This window comes from Enhydra lutris, unplaced genomic scaffold, assembly GCF_002288905.1.
Source record: "Enhydra lutris kenyoni isolate GAN:26980312 unplaced genomic scaffold, ASM228890v2 scaffoldscaffold3, whole genome shotgun sequence".
NCBI classification, from domain to species: domain Eukaryota; kingdom Metazoa; phylum Chordata; class Mammalia; order Carnivora; family Mustelidae; genus Enhydra; species Enhydra lutris.
The window spans coordinates 51,979,242-51,997,868 of record NW_019154087.1 but is presented as its reverse complement, the minus strand read 5'-3'; the positions used below and the strand labels follow the sequence as shown (position 1 = coordinate 51,997,868).

At 34.1% G+C, this 18,627-nt stretch overlaps 1 pseudogene; it reads right to left on the bottom strand.

The window, feature by feature from the left end:
- Positions 1-2,410: 2,410 nt before the first annotated feature.
- On the bottom strand, positions 2,411-3,179 carry LOC111157344 (annotated as a pseudogene).
- Positions 3,180-18,627: the final 15,448 nt, after the last annotated feature.

Sequence of the window (18,627 nt, the reverse complement as noted above, 5' to 3'; positions counted from 1 at the left end):
AGAAATGATATCTTACCATTTTCAGTGATGTGGTTGGAACCAGCTGGTATTATGCTAAGCAAAATAAGTCAGTCAGAGAAAGACAATTATCCTATGATTTCACTGAAATTTAAGAAACAAAACAGAGAGTCATAGGGGAAGGCAAGAAAAAATATAAGATGAAATCAGAGAGGGAGACAAACTATAAGAGATAACTGAATTCAAAACCTACATTACTTGATCCTCCAACATTTTGTAGTCTTTATAGTCTTCTTAATCCAAGTAAAATGGCTCCAGCTTCCATCCCAGGTCCTAATGAAAATCTCCTACTAACATTACATCAATTCTAATGATGCTTCAAGAGTTGATCATATTCTTCTGTGACTCCACACATCTGATATTTGTACTAGACCCAGTCTGAGTTGTCACCTGCCAAAGTTGTCCTCTTTCCCTTCTGTTTACCTGTATGTTTGCTTTTCCATAGCTTTAATTTCTCCATGTGGTGGGTGGGAAAGCAAGACTATAGTAGTGATACTTTGAAAGTTTCAGGATAATAAGAATGTGGTGGGAGAGTAGAGATTAAAGTCCAGATCAGAATAAAAAACAAATTAAACACTAGTATCAGTATTCTTCCAAGTATTCTTCCAAGTTCCCTTTTCATCTCTCATCCTTGCCAATTTGTATTTCTTATTATTTGGAACTCTTCCCAAATCCAACTTGTCCACTATTTTGTGGAATTTCTTCCCTTCTCAATAGCCATTTCTAAATTCCTAAAACTATATTTTCTCTAGAGTTTTGAGAGGCTAATTTCTACATTTTTGACTATATGAAGTAATATATCTCCTAAATTACTTTACTCTTTTAATTTCAGTATACCTTCTTTCTCCACCCAAATAAATAACAGCAAATAAAACAAGCTAGTAAAAGGCATTGTGGATCATACTTAGAAGAATCACTTAAGGTTTAAAATGGAAGACCCTCAGTCTTTCTCAGACTTACTTGTTTGGAATTATTGAGCTATTGGTCCAGCAACCTGCCTTTCAATGAGTTAGCAGGGTGGTGCTCACAACTATATAAGGTTTAACAGCCACCTATGTGAAAATAAGAGCATTTCTCTCCTAAGAATTACAAAATCCTCTTTAGATCTCTTGCTCAAACATGAGATAGATTTATTTATTTTTGCCTTTTAAATGGTTTCTGCTCATTTGAAACAGAGCTTTAGAAAATACATTTCTTTTAATATTTCATTGAAAAATGACATAGTAAATGATAAAAATGATTTATAATCACATTTCTATAACAGAAATTTTGCAATAAAAATGGTACTACAATGACGTTTTCATTATTTGTAATTCACCACATTATATGTATTCATCATTTATGCCAAGCATTTGAAGTGTTTATGCAAACCATTGTACTACCTGTAGTGAGAATATGAAAACTGCCCTCCTAAAACTGAAAGTCCAAGGAGGAAGGCCTGGGATATATACAAATTGGTATCAAGCCAAATACACCTTGGTAATTCTTATAAAAAGAGCCTCCAGTAACAATTTTGTATGGAGAAAATATTTTAGCTCTAAATTACTTAATGATATTTAGCTCTAAATCTCATAAATATTTTTAAGCAGTTGTTAAGCTGACAGTGTTCGGATGTTTGTAGATGCTGAGAAAAACAAATGCTCAAGGCAGGAAAAGAGTATGTCCGTGGGACAGCTGATTAAGAAATATCATTGTCTGAGGATTAAATGATAATATATATAAAAGTTTAACAAATTAAGAGATTCTTTTTATTCATCAGCACAGTAACAAATGCAGACTTCAGTAATGCACAGCATATAATCAATCCACTAAGCAACTCTTATTCCATACGTTTCAGTTAACAACTTAAGGTTTTCACAAGTCATGATTCAAAACTCTCATCTTGGCACAAGAAAGCAGGTTGACATATAAAATAAAATACATAACTACTCATTTCGTAGATGATGTCTTATAGTTATGTATCCATTTTTTTATATATGAGATGACAATCTCTAAATATTGTTAAATATCAATGTTCCCTCCCAGGAAGTGAAAAGAGATTCCAATATTTTTGACCTAAAAAATTTGTGGTCTTGGAAGGACTCAACATAAATGGCCATGTGTGTAACCTGTAGAAAATTAAGCTATTTTAAATTACAGACTACAAGCAACTGAACCCAAATGTCTATTCTCTGTACTACATTTCAGCTAATATTGCAGAACTAATGGCAGTTTTAAAAGTTGTAATTATCTTGCTAGTGTAGCCAGATACCTTAAGTTACAACAAAATCTTAGGAATTTCCTAAGACTGAATAATATCTGTTATAGAAATAACCCCCTCCCCCACCCCTTCAAAATCACAAGCAACATCCTCTGTGACAGACAAATAATATAAGAATTGTGAAAACCCAGTTTATGTAGTACATCTTTTGGTCCACTCTCTGGCCATCCTGTCATGTTCTGTTCCATTTTCCTATACTCAGTGGCAATGTTCCCCCCACAAAGTGTCATCAGAATTACAAGAAGTGAACAGATAGAGAGGAGAACTTTAGAAATTATTAGTGCTGGACTCCAATCTTTTATTATGTCCAAGCAAATAACTCCTTAACTGTTAATATTACAATGATAGATTCTTGTCCAAATGTAACTTTGGAGGTTTGAAGAGGTATTCTGGTGTAAAAGTGGTATTAAGGAAGAATAAACCCTCAAACATGGATCCTGGAGGCCCTGGAATGGTGGATCTCCATTCATATGTTATCACCTTTGGGACAAGCACTGCAGTGAGGTGAAGGGTATAAAGTTATGTCTGTAAGTTCCTTTGGAATTCCATTGATGAGGTTTCAGAGTTTTTGCTCATTCTGACTTTGCTCTCTTCTTCTTCTTCTTTTTTTTATTTTTAAAGATTTTATTTATTTGTTTGAGAGAAAGATAGAGAGACAGCACAAGCAAGGTGAAGGGCAGAGGGAGAAGCAGGCTTCCCATCAAGCAGGGACCCCAATGTGACTCAATTCCAGGACCCGAGGATCATGACCTGAGCCGAAGGCAGACATTTAGTCGACTGAGCCACCCAGGTGCACTGACTTTACTCTCTTCTTGGGGGTGTTCCTTTCTTCCTTGGTTTGCTGGTTGAAGGATGACTATGAGGAGGAGCTGGAGCTGTCCCTTGAATCCTCATCCCACATAGTGAAGCCCCCACCCCAGCCCACAAACAGCCCCTCTCTTTGTGTCTGGCTACTTCTTGCCTTGCTGCTACTGGAGGGAGAGGCTGCTGCTGAACACACAGCCACTCCTCTCTTTCTCTCCTGGGAGAGAAGCACAAGTCAAATTCAGTGATTTTGAATCAAATATCATTTCATAATATTAGAATCAGAAAATGCTATTTTAAATTACATGAAAGATAATAAGGGGCTATCACTAAACAACTGAGTTTTGACTCTGGTTTCGGAGCCAGAAAATCTAAACAATGAATATCATTTTATTTAATAAACCAAATGCTGAAAGTATAAAAATCCTTAGCATGAAAACTATTGGGGTATTCACTAAATTCAACTACTGCAAGTGTTTTGATAAAAAATTTAAAAGTTAGAGAAAAGATATTTTAAGAGATGTAAAGTAGTAAATGTAAATTATAGATCAAAATTATGTCAATTCTAAGTACAATCTTCAAATTTTCTTGTAAGAAGAAATGTCTTAAAATGATAGGCACAAAAGATAAATATCCTTCAGTAAAACTTCTTATTCAAGTGTTTTTAAAATGGCAAATGTATAATTACCTAAATTGATTTGATCAGAGTGGCTACTGGCATTAATTATACTGGAATTGTTTGCAATTATTTATGATTTTTAACAAACTATTATCAACTATAGAAATAAACTGTAATTCCTAAAGTCTTCAGCATGCCATTTATCACTGCATGATTTTTTGGATAAGTGCAGTGATGACTGTAGTCTCACAGAGATGACAACCTGAGAATAAAAAAGACATCAACTAATTTCCAACATCTCAGACAGTCCCTAAGGAGCATCAGTAAAATTGAGTGTTTTCTAAGCACTGTCACCAAATGTAGAATTCAGGAAGATGGAACTGAGAACTGACAGTTAATTAGAAGCTCAAGGACAGTATGATATGATACATCTGCTGATTTTAGGAGGCTTAACAGTAATGTGGAATAAGTGGTTGATATCAAAATGTGATGGAATGACAACTGTTAAATATTACCAAAGAAAGGGTCTCTTTTCAAGGAAGGCTACACTGAAAAAAATTCAGTTCAGTCTTCAATTTTTGTCAGTACAGTTAGAAAAAAATACTGAGAATTCTTTAAAGCATAGAGCTGTGTAAGACATATATATTAACTACACAATTGGGCAGAGAAGATAGAAAATTTGGCATCTCCAATGATATCAGATCTATTTGGTGAAAGAAAATTTCCTCATAGTCTTTTAAAGCACTATAAAGGTTTACAATTGAGTTGAATATAGTGAAGTATCTAAAAAGAATGAATATTATATTAGCTTATTTGAAGACAGTGGAGACTTTAGAGGAAAGCAAAGTGCTGATAGTATTTTAACTGTAAAATCATAAAAAACAAAAGCAGTCTCATAAAAGTACAGGGCATGTTTGTGGAGGAGTGATTGAAAGGAGCTTTTAAAAAAATAATGAAAGATACTGCTTCAGTGATTGTGTTTACTCTTTAAGCTAGCATATTTTTTATTCCTATCTAATATATCTCATCTACAGTTTTGGTGACAATATATGAGCTATCACTTGAAGAAAAAGTGGGACAGTCAACATACGATGTCAGTGAATTTAGGGAATTCCAGGCAGAGGAAATACCATTTACAAAGACAAGGAGGTAAGGAATAAATGAGTATATTTTGGAGTAGTTAGACTACAGGATGAGAGAATTGGGAAATTAAGATAGAAATAAAAGCTAAGTAGTCTAGGAACTGATAATATGGATTTTGTTTTTATATACCAGATATAATACAATTTGCCTTAAATAGTATCAAGAAAAAAATAAATTTTATGAGGTATTTTACATAATAATGATTGCAGTATAGAAATATATATCTAGAAGGTTTGAAGTTAGAAACCCTGCAAATCAAAAAGAAGTTAAAAAGAGATCATATCATCCATGCTATAGCTAAACATCTGCAGAGCAAACATTCTTGTACTATAAATAGAAAAAAAGTGCAAGACATTTGGATGAGGTATTTGGGGTGAATTATTATCCAATTGGTGATATAGTAAGGATAAGGAGGCATAATTGCAATAAATTTTCAAGTTTGTATGATTTTTAAGTAATATGGCTGAAGAAAATAATATAAAAAATAAGCATTTGGAAAAGGAACAATGATTTCAGTATTGATAAGGTTTAACTTGGTAATGGAATATCTAATTGGGGATAATAAGTGAGTAACAAAAATTTCTGAAGTTCATGAGAAAAAAAAGTTTTGATTGTCATTAGTATATTCATGTGTTTTAAAGTTTTTGTTTTAAACTTTGTTGTATAATAAAGTATTCTAAAACTTAGTGACTTAAAACAATTTAAGCAGTTATTTAGCTCACATATTAATTTGCAAGTTAGCAAAACATCTATGTGGTTCTTACTGGACCATTCTTACTAGTCTCAGCTGGGCTCACTTCATGCATCTTTAAGCAGCTGGTGGATTGGCAGTGGCTGGCTCATTAATAAATGTCATTCACAAATGATACTTTGGAAAGCTTGGGCTACATACAGCACCATGGTCTCACCCTTCAGCCTGCTAGGCTAAGTGTGTTCACATGGTTTTAGAATTTTAACAGAGGGAGTAGAAATATAAGAAGCCTTAGCACAAGAAGAAGCACACTACCACTTCACTGCACTTTATTTGTCAAACAAGGCCAGCCAAAATTCAGAAGGATGTAGATACTCCATTTATTGGTGGTTGGAGCTATGGCAGAGGGCAGGGAACAATATGGGACAATACTGGATAAATGCTAATAGAAAAATCCAAATTCAGTAATCTCTAAACACAAAACAAGAAGGGGTGCCTGGATGGCTCACTTGATTAAGCTACAGACCCTTGATTTTGGCTCAGGTCATGACCTCCGTGTCATGAGATCAAGCCCCGTATCAGGCTCTCCACTGGGTGTAGAGCTTGCTAAAGATCCTCTCTCTTTCTCTGCCCCCCCATCACTTGTGTGAAAGCATGTGTTCATGCTTTCTCTCTTTCTCTCTCTCTTAAACAAAAACACAAAACAAGAAAAGGAATTTTTAATGTCATGTAGAAAGTTGAAACAATGAAGGGAATTAATTAAAAAGAGGAATGCTCAGCTGCATAATGGGAAGAATATATAAAAGAACATTTTTTTAAGAATGATAAATCAAAATAATCTAAGATAATTTTGAAAATTCTTATTTTATTTTATTTCAAAGTAAAAATTTTGAAGAAAAGGAGACATGACTTATGAACACATTCTATGTACTAGAACTCATTCTTGTGCAATATATGCTTATTCATGTTGCTTCCTTCTTTCTTTCCTTTTTTTTTTTTTCTATTTAAGTGTCATGATAATCAAACTACTTTATTGAATTCTTGGCAGTTGTCTCATGAAATGTCAGTTTTATTTCTAATTTTATAAACTTCTTATTACATTCCTTTTTTTCCGTGTTTTGAAAAGAATCTAATCCCTTTTACACTGTTGGTGGAAATGCAAGCTGGTGCAGCCACTCTGGTAAACAATATGGAGGTTCCTCAAAAAGTTAAAAATAGAGCTTCCTTATGACCCAGCAATTGCACTACTAGATAGTTACCCCAAAGATGCAAATGTAGTGATCTGAAAGGGTATCTGCCCTCCAATGTTTATAGCAGCACTGTCCACAATAGTTAAACTATAAAGAGCCCAGATGTTCATCAAGAGATGAATGAATAAAGAAGATGTGGTATATATACACACAATGGAATATTACTCAGACATTAAAAAAATGAAATCTTAACCATTTGCAATGATGTGGATAGAATTAGAGGGTATTATGCTAAGTGAAATAAATAAATCAGAGAAAGACAATTATCATATGATTTCACTCATATGTAGAATTTAAGAAACAAAACAAAAGATCATAGGGGAAGGGAAGGAAAAAAATAGAATAAGATAGAATCAGAGAGGGAGACAAACCATAAGAGACTCTTAATCATGGGAACAAAACTGAGGGTTGCTAGAGGGAAGGGGGTTAGGGCATGGGACAAATGGGTAATGGGCATTAAGGAGGGCATGTGATATAATGAGCACTGGGTGTTACATGCAGCTGGTGAATCACAGAACTCTATCCTGAAATCAATAATATATTGTATGCTAATTAATGGCATTTAAATTTTAAAATCTAATTTCATACATTTTATATTTCAGAGAATTTATAGCTTTGCAGAAAATAAGGAGTGAAAATACAGAGACTTCCCATATATGCTCACTCCTTCCCTATGCTGTTGCTTTTATTTTTAATGTCTTGCATTAATGTGATGTACTTCTCACAAATAATGAGCCAATATTCATGCATTATTATCAACTGAAGTACGTAGTTTGCATTAAGTTTAACTCTTTGTGTTATAAATTCATTTTTTATTTTTTAAACAAATGTGTAAAAATGTTACACATATCCACCATTACAGTATCTTATGGAAGGGACTTACTGCCCTAAAAATCCACTCTGGAACTCCTGGTCAGCTACTGGTTCTTTCACTGCCATATTAGTTTTGCTTTTACAGAAAATCATACAGTTGAAATTATAGAGTACATAGCTTTTTCAAATTGGCTTATTTTGCTTAACATTATACATTTAAGGATTCTGCATATGTTTTTGTGACTTGATAGCTCATTTCTTTCTCAGTGTTGAATAATATGCCATTGTCTGAATATACAGGGTATTTACTTGTTCTCCTACTGAATCATGTCTTGGTTGCTTCCAAATGTGGAGAATATGAATAATGCTGCCACAAGCATTCATGTGCAGACTTTTGTTTGGAGTTAAGTTTTCAGTTCTTTTGGGTAAATATCAAGAAGTGTGGTTGCTGTATCATAAATACTGTTATATTTACTTTTGAAATGAACTACCAGATTTTCACAGTGGCTTATACCATTTTTCATTCCCTCCAGCAATAAGTGAGAGTTCTTGTTGCTCCACATCTTCACATTTGATGTTGCCAGGATTTTGAACTTTAGCTATTCTAATGGATGTGCTACAGTATCTAATATTTTTAAGAATTTGTTTGTTTGTTTGTTTATAGAACAAGGGGATGGGTGGAGCGAAAGAGAATCTCAGACTCCGCGCTGAGCATGGGGTCTGACACAAGGCTCAATCTCAGGACCCTGAGATCATGACCTAAGCCAAAACCAAGAGTCAGATGCTTAACAGGAGCCCCAGTATCTAATTGTTAATATACAGTTCCTTAACAGTGTGTGGTGTAAATATCTTTTCAAATGTTTATTTGCGATGTGTGTATCTGTTTTGTGAGACATCTCTTTGGATCTTTTGCCTGTTTATTATCTAAGCTGTTTGATTTCTTATTGCTGAGTTTGAACAGTTTTAGAAATTTTGAATATAAATCCTTTGCCACGTTTATTTTTCAAATATTTCTCTTATTATGTGTCTTATCTTTTCATTCTTCTAACAGAAACTTTTACAAGGCAGAAAATCTTAAATTTAATGAAATCCAATATATCCTTCTTTTTTTTTATGGATTATGCTTTTGGTGTTGTATCCTAATTTGTCACTGCCAAACCCAATAATGTCTACCTAGATTTTATTCTATATTATGTTCTAAGAGTTCTATAACTTTGTGTCTTACTTTTCGGTCTATGATCTATTTTGAGTTAATTTTTGTGAAAAGTGTAAAGTCTAGATCTAGATTCATTGTTTTGCATGTGGATGTTCAATTGTTCCAGAACCATTTCTTGAAAAGATTACCTTTTTCCCCCCCATTGAAGCATTTTTGCTCCATTGTCAAATATCCGTTGGGTATATTTTTGTGGCTTAATTTCTTGCCTCTCTATTCTGGTCCATGAATAAACTTGTCTGTTATTTCACTAATACTACACTCTTGATTACTACAACTTTATAGTAAGTCTTGAAGTCAGGTAGTATCAGTACTCTGACTTTGTTCCTCTCCTTTAGTATTGTGCTAGTTGTTCTGGGTTTTATGCCATTTATATAAACATTAGAATCAGTTTGTTGGTATCCAGAAAATAACTTTCTAGGATTTTTTTTTAAAGACTTTATTTATATATTTGAGAGGAAATAAAAAGAGAGAGAGAGAGGGAGTGCATGAATGGGGAAGGGGAAGAGGGACAAGGAGACTCGATGCTGGGCAGGGAGCCAATGTGGGGCTCTATCCCAGGACCCCAAGATCATGACCTGAGCTGAAGTCAGATGCTCAACAGACTGAGCCACTCAGTCTCCCCTAGGATTTAGATTGAGATTGTGTTGAATCTGCATATCAAATTGCAAAGAACTGACAATCTTGAATATTTTTTCCTACTAACAAACACAAATATTTTTAATTATTATCTTTGTATTTATTTACTTGTTTGATTATTTCATCAGAGTTTTATAGTTTTCTTCATACAGATCTTATACATGGTTTTGTCAGATTTATATCTGTGTTTCACGTTGTTTATGTGAATATAAATGGTATCATGTTTTTATTTTCTAGTTCTAATTGTTTATTCCTGGTATATAGGAAAGAAATTGACTATTCTGTATTAACCTTTTATCCTTCAGCTTTGCTATAATGGCTTATTAGTTCCAGAATTTATTTTTGTTGATACTGATTCTTAATTAATTTTTAAGAATTTATTTATTTATTTGAGAGAGAGAAAGAGGGAGAGGCAAGAGAATATAAGTGTGGGAGAGGGGCAGAGGGAGAAGCAGAATCCCTGCTAACCCAGGATCCTGAAAAGGGGCTGGATCCTAGGACCTCGGGATCAAGACCTGAGCTGAAGGCAGGCAATTAACCATCTGAGTCACCCAGGGGTCCTGAATCTTAATGAATTAATAATGGTGATTCCCTAATAATAGGTCATCTGCTAAAAGAGAAAAACATTATATTTCATCAATCAGTATGCACTTGTATATTTTTCTTGCTTTATTGTACTAACACTTCCAGTATGATGATGAACAGGAGAACTGAAAGGAGCAAGGGAAGAGATTATGCTGAGTGAAATAAGTCAAGCAGAGAAGTCAATTATCATATGGTTTCACTTATTTGTGGGGCATAACAAATAGCATGGAGGACAAGGGGAGATGGAGAGGAGAAAGGAGTTGAGGGAAATTGGAAGGGGAGGTGAACCATGAGAGACTATGGACTCTGAAAAACAATCTGAGGGTTTTGAAGGGGCGGGGGGTGGGAGGTTGGGGGATCCAGGTGGTGGGTATTGTAGAGGGCATGGATTGCATGGAGCACTGGGTGTGGTGCAAAAATAATGAATACTGTTACGTTGAAAAAATAAAAAATTTAAAAAAAAAAGAAAGAAAGGAGCAGGGGCACTCTTGCCTGCTTCTGATCTTAGGTGGAAAGAATCTAGATTCTTACCTTTAAATATGGTGTGACCTATAGATTTTTTATACACATTCTTTTAAAAAAATTTTGCTTTCTATTTTATCTTTAATTTTTATTTAAGTTCCAGTTAGTTAACATACAGTATAATATTAGTTTCAGGCGTACAATACAGTGATTCAAAATTTCTATACACCACCCAGTTCTCCTCACAAGCACACTCCTAATCCCCATCAATTACTTCCCACATCCCTCCACCCTCTTTCCTTCTTCCCCTCTTCCCCTTTAACCATCAAATTATGTTATCTATACTTAAGAGCCTGTTTCTTGCTTTGTCTCTCTCACTCTCTTTTTTTTTCCCTTTTGTTCATTTGTTTTGTTTCTTAAGTTCCACATATGAGTGAATTCATATGGTATTTGGTATTTGTCTTTCTCTGACTGACTTATTTCACTTACCGTAATTATACTCTCTAGCACCATCCATGTCATTGCAAATGGCAAGGTTTCATTCCTTTTTTATAGCTGAATAGTATTCCATTGTATGGGATGTTCCTTCATCAGTTGATGGATACTCGGGCTCTTTCCGTAATGTAGCTATTGTGGATAACGTTGCTATAAAAATTGGGACACATGTATCCATTTGAATTAGCATTTCTATATTCTTTGAGTAAACACATAGTAGTAAAATTTCTATATTGTAAGGTAGTTCTATTTTTTGAGTTTTTTTTTTTTAAGATTTTATTTATTTATTTGACAGAGATCACAAGTAGGTGGAGAGGCAGGCAGAGAGAGAGGAGGAAGCAGGCTCCCTGCTGAGCAGAAAGCCCGATGCGGGGCTTGATCCCAGGACCCTGAGATCATGACCCGAGCCGAAGGCAGAGGCTTTAACCTACTGAGCCACCCAGGCGCCCCTATTTTTCAAGTTTTTGAGGAAACTCCATACTGTTTTCCACAATAGCATCAGTTTGCATTCCCACCAACAATGTAAGAAGATTCCTCTTTCTCCGCATCTTTGTCAACACTTGTTCTTTCTTGTATTGTTCATATTAGTCATTCTGACAAGTGTGAGGTGGTATCTCATTGTAGTTTTTCATTTGTATGCCCCTGATGACCAGTGTTGTTGAGAAACTTATCATGTGTCATTGGCCATCTTTGGAAAACTGTCTATTTATGTCTTCTGCCCATTTTTTGAATTGAATTACTTGTTTCTTAGTGTTGGGTTTTAGAAGCTTTTTATATATTTTGGATACTAACTCTGTCTCAGATATATCATTTGCAAATATTTTCTCTTATTGAATAGGTTACCTTTTAATTTTGTTAATTATTTCCTTTGCTGTGCAGAAGCTTTTTATCTTGATGAAATCCCAATAGTTCTTTTGTGCTTTTGTTTCCCTTGCCTCAGAAGACATATCTAGAAAGAAGTTGCTACTGCCAATGCCAAAGACATTAGTGCTTGTGTTCTCTAGAATTTTGATGGTTTCTTGTCTCACATTTAGGTCTTTCATCCATTTTTAATTTAATTTTGTGAATGGTGTAAGAAAATGCCCTGGTTTCTGTGGGAGGCTGCAATAAGGCTTGAGACGAGGACCAAACTAGGCCCTGACTTGTGCCTCCTTTAAAGTCTGAATAACCTAACAAAAGGTTTAGGATGGGGAAAGTTGAGTAGCACTGAGAAAGGGTCTGTGCTATGCGTTGTGCCCTTACCTACGTGACTTCCCACATGCTTGCTAAACAAATGAAAACAATTCGGTTGGGTTCATAAGTTCATGGCTGGTCCTTGTTGCCCTAGTACAGCCCATAAATTACTTTCAGGTTTGCTGTATCAATACAGAACAATTGTACTGGCATCAGCCATTTGGCATCATGAGGTCTGCTTATAGTTAAGTGTGAAACTCAGGTTCTCCTATGGTAATATCACTATATATATATGGCCTTAATGCTTTGAATAAACTTAGCACTGTTGGACATCCTCCTCAGTGCTCCTCCTGCTCCCATCTCTCTGCTTCTCGAGTTCTTTTCTTCATCCTCTTTTACCCTCACGTTCCTGGTCGATTTGTTGTGCTGGCCGCGACAGTTTTCACTACTTTTTAAAATATTTTATTTATTTATTTATTTGACAGAGAGAGAAAGAGAGTGAAGAGAGAGAGAGAGAGTGAGAGAGGGAGCACAAGCAGGGGGAGAGGGAGAAGCAGGCTTTCCCTGGGGCAGGGACCTGGATGCAGGGCTGTATCCTGGGACTCCAGGATCATGACCTGAGCCAAAGGCAGGCGTTCAATGACTGAACCACCCAGGCATCCCCAGTTTCGTTCTTCTGCATGCTGCTGTCCAGTTTTCACAACACCATTTATAGAAGAGACTCTTTCTCCCTTTGGATATTCTTTTCTCCTTTGTCAGATTAATCGACCTTATAGTTGTAGGTTCATTTCTGGGTTTTCTATTCTGTTCTGTTGACCTATATGTCTCTTTCTGTGCCGGTATCATACTGTCTTGATCACCACAGATTTATAATATAACTTGAAGTCTAGAATTGTGATGCCTCCAGCTTTGTTACTTTGTTACTTTCTTTTAAGGCTGTTTTTTGGCTATTTGGGGTCTTTTGTGGTTCCATACAAATTTTAGGATTGTTTGTTCTAGTCCTGTGAAAAATGCTATTGGCATTTTCATAGGGATTGAATTAAATATGTAGATTACTTTGGACAGTATAGGCATTTTAACAATATTTATCCTTCTAATACATGAGTATGCAATATTTTCCATTTCTTTTTGTTGTCTTCAATTTCTTTCATCAGTGTTTTATAGTTTTCAGAGTATAGGTCTTTCACATCTTTAGTTAGGTTTATTCATTATGAGGATTTTATTGTTTTGGTGAAACTACAAATGATATTCTTTATCAAGCTGAGGAAGTTCCCTTCTATCCCTAGTTTACTGAGTGTTTTCATCATAAGAGTTTGTTTGATGTTGTCATTTTTTGTTCCTGAATCTTTTGATATAATCATACAAAAATTTTCTTTACCCTGTTGGTGTGATTTTTTTCCCCTTTTTTTCTTTTTTGTATGTTAACATGAAACTCTACCTTCTTAACATGAGCTCTACCTTCTTGACAAAATGTAAGTGTACAATACAGAGTTATAGCTATAAACACTTGTAATGCAGATGCTGATAACTTACTCATCTTTTATATAACAGCATAAAAATTATTCCACTTCCCTTTGCAGACTGATTAAATAATGAACACTATGGAATTAGGGAGATGAGGAAATTAGAGTGATCTAACTTATGGAAATTGTAGCTTGATCCCTGAGCTGTAGGGAATATTATGAAAAAAAATGATATAGAGTATTTTTGAATCTATTTTGGAGTTAGTGCTTGATCCCTGAGCTGTAGGGAATATTATGGAAAAAAATGATATAGAGTATTTTTTAATCTATTTTGGAGTTAGTACTGACAGGGCTTGATGATTAATTTTGTGGATGTTAAGGAAAAGGAAGAATAAGAAAGATTCTTATAAAGATTTTTGTTTCTGAAAAATAATAAAGATTTTGTCTGAGCAATCAATACCATCATGTGAAATAGAGAAGATTAGACAAGGAACAATTTGGGAGAAAAGAGCACAATTAATAGACCTGTTTAGGACATACATCTCAAAGATGTCATGTATAGCCATGAGACATGTAAGGAGTGAGTGAATGGAAAAGACAATAGCATTGATTCTTAGATCTTATCTTATTTAGAAAGTAAGTAGAAGAATGAAAAAAGAAAAGGAGATTGGAGGGCAAAAAAAGGATGATTTTAGAGAAGCCATGAAAAAAATAAGAATCCTTCAAGGAATTGAGTTTAATTATTTATCTTAAATGTTATCAGAAATTTGAGTTTTATACATTAAATTTTGGTATATTGTGAAAAAAATTGCTATATTATGTTTGTATTTTTCTCTGTATTATTCTCACTGCTAGCCCAGTAGTAGCAATAAAACAGACACAATGAATATGTTAGATGAATAATAAAATACATAATGATAATAATAAAATGTTGGCATTTCATATTGTTATGGTGTGAATTCATATATAGAAGCTTTAACCCGTAGTACCTCAGAATGTAACTATATTTCTAGACAAGATCTTTAAAGAGCTAATTAAGTTAAAATAAAGCCATTAGAGTATTTCTGTAATCCAGTACAACTGGTGTCCTTATAAAAAGAAGGTGAGACACTAGAAATGTGTGTACACAGAGGAATGACTATGTGAGGAGGCAGCAAGAAGGCAACCATTTACAAGCCAATGAAAAAGGAAACCAGAATCTTCTAACACCTTGATCTTAGATTTCCAGGCTCCAGAAATGTGAGAATACAGATTTCTGTTGTTTAAGCTAGAGAGTCTGTGGCATTTTGTTATGGCAACCCTAGTAAATTAATAGCCATATATTTATTGGTTTTTAAGTAAATATTTCTATAGTTATTTATAAATTGCATTATTTCTGTCACTAAATGGTTGTAACAAGTTAAACCATCAGCTTCTTGAGGCACAGCATAATAAAGGGGTTAGAAGAGTCAGAGGTGCACAGAGTCATATAATTGAGTTTTACAAAAATTAAAGAAAGTAATGTTAGACAAATGCCCAAGTCACGTGCAAAGTCATTGAAAATTGAAGACCTGGTCATTAAAATGATGAAAAAGAGAAAAAAAAAAGATGAAAAAGAGAAGATCAATAGGAATGGTGGTATGATAAATCCTTCAAAAGAGACTCAGTATCAATAGAATGAATAAAAGAAGCCCTTGGAAAATCGATTATAACTTCAAATATTTGGGGTAACATTAAATATTTTATGATCAGACTATGAAAATCCAATTTGAAATGAAGAAAGATATCTTACTGGTATTAGGAAACTTCTAAAAAAATTTAACACTTGATTTGTCACTTGTTCATTTTAATAATTAACATATTTTATTATAACCTAAAATGCATTACATATAAAGTAAAATAGTTGTTTATACAGTTATTTTTCTAGATAAATCTCCACTGACATTTGTACTATAAAATATGTAACTGTTTTAGGAGTGGACTCACTCCAAGTCACCTTTTCAAAGTCATAATTAGTTTTCAAGAACAAAATATCCTCTACATCTGTAAATTTCTCTTAAGCTTCTCTCAAGACATCTATGAGATATTTTTTCTGTGCATTAAATAGATTGAAATACAGGTCGATTCAGGATACTACAAAAAGAAACTGATAAAATATTATTATCTTAGATAATTATTATAATTTCATGTATATGTTTAAGATGCCACTTATTGGGTCATACACTTCCTTAAGTAATATGATTTTTATCATAAATGAATATTATGCCAACTATTTGTGGAGAATCATAGAGCTTGCTTGAGATGGTACTAAAAAACCATTCCATTTGTTATATTTGGTATTGATAAATCTGATGCTATTTTCAGGTAAGCAATTTATGAAGTTATTTTTTTTTTTAGGGTTTTTGGGTTTTTTTGTTTTTGTTTTTTTTTGTTTGTTTTTTTTTTTTTTACTTTATTTGACAGACAGAGATCACAAGTAAGCAGAGAGCCAAGCAGAGAGAGAGGAAGGGAAGCAGGCTCCCTGCTGAGCAGAGAGCCTGACTCGGGGCTCGATTCCAGGACCCTGGGATCATGACCTGAGCCAAAGGCAGAGGCTTTAACCCACTGAGCCACCCAAGCACCCCGGTTTATGAAGTTATTGTGTAAATATTATATAACGTGATCTACAATATGCCAATTTACATAATTCAATTATTTTCCTGCTTACAAATACATGAGAGATGATTTCTGTCTGCAATGTAAGTAAACTTCTCTAGAGAACAGGAAGCACACAAATTTCATATAAATCAATTATTTTAAATTATATTTTAAAAATATACCAAAATAAAAGAATCAAACTATCAAATATAAAATTTTTTATTAACATATAATGTATCATTTGCCTCAGAGGTACAGGTCTGTGAATCATAAGTCTTACACAATTCACAGCACTCACCATAGCACATACCCTCTCCAATGTCCATCATCCAGGCACCCTATCCCTCCCACCACTTTCCCCTCCAGCAACCCTCAAAGATAGAATTTTGGACAATCTGAAAAAGACATTTTCTTTCTCTTACAATTACTTTTCTCATCCATGCCATTTTTAATTAAACTAAAAATTACCATTGGTTCTAAGAGGCATCATTATTTTTTGAAACATGTAGAAGAAATATAAAAAGCATCTAATGAAAATATGGCATATTCCCAATTGTAATAATGTTTTCATTTTATAGATATCCAAACGTGAAAGATTGACTCCTAAACTCAATAATTATGCTATAATTTTATTCTATTTGGTATAGTAACAAATAATAACATTAGAGGATATATACCCAGAACTTCAGAGAAATAGTTACTTAATTTCTCCAATGGCATACTATAACAATCTTCATGAAATTATATAAACATCGTTATGAAAATTATTTTTAAAACATCCGGACTTGAATAATGTTCTGGTAGCTGCTTTTTAAGCCATCTGTATCTCTCATGGAGAAATTTATGTTTAATATATGGTTCATATTTCATTTAGGGCTTAAAGAACATAGAATTAGTCATTTAATACTAATCATCTCTATTTAGTATATACACAAAATGAAAAATCTAGTGTTCTTAGACTGATGTTTGATTTAACTAGGTTTAATAACTGATTTTTATACTTCGTTATACTATCTGTTGGGAAAATGACACCAACTGTTTTTTTTTTTTTTTCCTATTTTACTCTGTTCCAATTTAAGGAAGTAAAATATTTAAAAAAAAAAGAACTCCTTGAATAATGACACTTTTTAATTTTAATTATTATACGCAGAGAATCCTTTTGAAGTTGACAGCAAAAGATTGTATTTCTGATGTTCTTTTTAGTCTGGCAATTACTGTATCATTGGATAAATCTAGTTATAACTATTTGCTGAGACAAAATGGAACTATAATGAGGAAATGGAACAAAAATAGTATTTGATCATCCATCTGAATGTCAGTAAAACATTGTTTTTTAAACTGAAGACCCTTCCTTGGCATATATGTTGCAGTTAATGTCTATTATAGAGATAAAAATGCAAGGAAGTTTATACCTCAGCCTGTTCTAAGATAAATAAGTATTTTTTACCTTCATGCTGACTTGTTTTTACATTCCTTGATAAATCTATCACTTAGTAAGGTGACCTAATTAATGTTCTTGAGGTAACTTTTCAAATAAATGCATTTCGTTTCCCCCAGAGTCAGAATGAATAAAAGCAAAACAGATGAAATATACATTTCTTAGAGCTTTCTTCCCCAAAATACAAGACCCCAAATGTATGAAAATCCCCTAATTTATCCAATGGCATAGAATTCTGCTATAGTAGTTTTTTTGTTTTGTTTTGTTTTGTTTTAATTTTATTTTTTTTAAACATATAATATCTTTTTATCCCCAGGGGTACAGGTCTGTGAATCGCCAGGTTTACACACTTCACAGCACTCACCATAGCACATACCCTCCCCAATGTCCATAATCCCACCCCCCCAACCCCCACCCCCCATTAACCCTCAGTTTGTTTTGTGAGATTAAGAGTCACTTATGGTTTGTCTCCCTCCCAATCCCATCTTGTTTCATTTATTCTTCTCCTACACCCTTAACCCCCCATGTTGCATCTCCTCTCCCTCATATCAGGGAGATCATATGATAGTTGTCTTTCTCCGATTGACTTATTTCGCTAAGCATGATACCCTCTAGTTCCATCCACGTCGTCGCAAATGGCACGATTTCATTTCTTTTGATGGCTGCATAGTATTCCATTGTCTATATATACCACATCTTCTTTATCCATTCGTCTGTTGATGGACATCTAGGTTCTTTCCATAGTTTGGCTATTGTAGACATTGCTGCTATAAACATTCGGGTGCACGTGCCCCTTCGGATCACTACGTTTGTATCTTTAGGGTAAATACCCAGCAGTGCAATTGCTGGGTCATAGGGGAGTTCTATTTTCAACATTTTGAGGAACCTCCATACTGTTTTCCAGAGTGGTTGCACCAGCTTGCATTCCCACCAACAGTGTAGGAG